Raw genomic sequence first — 2,500 nt, 5'->3', positions numbered from 1 at the left:
ACCTCTAACTCGCCCAATTGTCAATGTTTCGCCACAAAAACAACTTTATTCTACTCGCCTGGTCCCTGCCAAGGGCCCTGCGTTGTTTGATTTTGATTAAATTGCTTTTTTACACATTTTCCCCGTGCCCCTGGTAGCCAAGGGCACTTAGAAGAAATTTCAGATTCTCGCCTCGTGCCCCTGGTAGCCAAGGGCACTTAGAGTAAATTTTGAAAAAGTTGGCACTTAGAAGAAATTTCAGATTCGTGCCCCTGGTAGCCAAGGGCACTTAGAGTAAATTTTGAAAAGTTGGCACTTAGAAGAAATTTCGAAAAGTCGGCACTTAGAAGAATTTCCGAGTCGCCCCGGTTCTCGGGGACCGGGCCGAGCGCCGACCTCTGTCCGAGCGCGAGCGCCTATTTTCGGATAAGTTGGGACGACTTCCACGGTCCGTATCTCGGTCATTTCTCCACCTTTTCGGATGGAACCAACGGTGTCGCGTTGCCCCGGTCCCCGCCGAGGGCCCTGGGGCGTGGGATCCTGAGTTTTCCCCGTGCTTCCTGTGGTTTTCGGCCGTGGAAAAACCCTAGGCGCGCCGGTTCTCGGGACCGGGCCGAGCGCCGACCTCTGTCCGAGCGCGAGCGCCTATTTTCGGATACGCCGAGTCGATTTCAACGGTCCGTATCTCGGTCATTTATCCACCTTTTCGGGTGGAACCGACGGTGTCGCGTTGCCCCGGTCCCCGCCGAGGGCCGGGGGCGTGGGATCCTGAGATTTCCCCGTGCTTCCTGTGGTTTTCGGCCGTGGAAAAACCCTAGGCGCGCCGGTTCTCGGGACCGGGCCGAGCGCCGACCTCTGTCCGAGCGCGAGCGCCTATTTTCGGATACGCCGAGTCGATTTCAACGGTCCGTATCTCGGTCATTTATCCACCTTTTCGGGTGGAACCGACGGTGTCGCGTTGCCCCGGTCCCCGCCGAGGGCCGTGGGGCGTCGGGTCCTGAGTTTTCCCCGTGCTTCCTATGGTTTTCGGCCCTCGAAAAACCCAATTCGCCCCGGTTCGAAAAAGCGGCACTTAGAAGAAATTTCGAAAAAGTGCGCTCACTTGGAAGCCGTGTTCCTATGTATGTGCCGGGAGTGTCGCACACAACCCACACAAACTCGACCAAACATGCTCTCTGGCCCATGTTGCGCAGCATCCCGGTAAACTCGGCCAAACATGCTCTCTGGCCCATGTTGCGCAGCATCCCGGTAAACTCGAACCAAACATGCTCTCTGGCCCATGTTGCGCAGCATCCCGGTAAACCTCCGCCGCGGTTCTCGGGACCGGGGCCGAGCGCGAGCGCCTATTTTCGGGTAAATTGTGACGACTTTTGACGGGCCGTATCTCGGTCATTTCTCCACCTTTTCGGGTGGAACCAACGGTGTCGCGTTGCCCCGGTCCCCGCCGAGGGCCCTGGGACGTCGGGTCCCGAATTTTCCCCGTGCTTCCTATGGTTTTCGGCCGTGGGAAAACCCTATTCGCCCCGGTTCTCGGGACCCCGGCCGAGCGCCGACCTCTGCCCGAGCGCGAGCGCCTATTTTCGGGGTAAATTGTGACGACTTCCACGGGTCATATCTCGGTCATTTCTCCACCTTTTCGCATGGAACCAGCGGCGTTCCACTCCTCTGGCCCCTGCGCAGAGCCCTGCGTTGTGACATTTTGATAAAAGCATCACCCTGGGTGGCCCTGGGAGGCGTACCTATTTTTTTGGCATAAAGAGGGGCGATTTAAAACGGGCCGTATCTCCGTCACTCCTGCACCTTTTCGCATGGGATGAACGGCGTTCCACTCCTCTGGACCCTGTGCAGAGCCCTGCCTTGTAACATTTTGATAAAATCACGTTTTTAGCCATTCTCCCGTCGGTGGCCCTGGGAGGCGTACCTATTTTTTTGGCTTAAAGAGGGGCGATTTACAACGGGCCGTATTTCGGTCACTCCTGCACCTTTTCGCATGGGATGAACGGCGTTCCACTCCTCTGGACCCTGTGCAGAGCCCTGCCTTGTAACATTTTGATAAAATCACGTTTTTAGCCATTCTCCCGTCGGTGGCCCTGGGAGGCGTACCTATTTTTTTGGCTTAAAGAGGGGCGATTTACAACGGGCCGTATTTCGGTCACTCCTGCACCTTTTCGCATGGGATGAACGGCGTTCCACTCCTCTGGACCCTGTGCAGAGCCCTGCCTTGTAACATTTTGATAAAATCACGTTTTTAGCCATTCTCCCGTCGGTGGCTCCTCTGGCTCTCTGCTCCCCCAGCCTGGGCTCCTCACCTTGGGCCACAGCCCCCTGCTCACAGAGCCCCCTGCTCCTCTGGCTCTCTGCTCCCCCAGCCTGGGCTCCTCACCTTGGGCCACAGCCCCCTGCTCCTCTGGCTCTCTGCTCCCCCAGCCTGGGCTCCTCACCTTGGGCCACAGCCCCCTGCTCCTCTGGCTCTCTGCTCCCCCAGCCTGGGCTCCTCACCTTGGGCCACAGCCCCCTGCTC

This window comes from Solea solea, unplaced genomic scaffold (assembly GCF_958295425.1).
Source record: "Solea solea unplaced genomic scaffold, fSolSol10.1 scaffold_197, whole genome shotgun sequence".
Lineage (NCBI taxonomy): Eukaryota > Metazoa > Chordata > Actinopteri > Pleuronectiformes > Soleidae > Solea > Solea solea.
Note: the sequence above shows the minus strand (reverse complement) of the source record.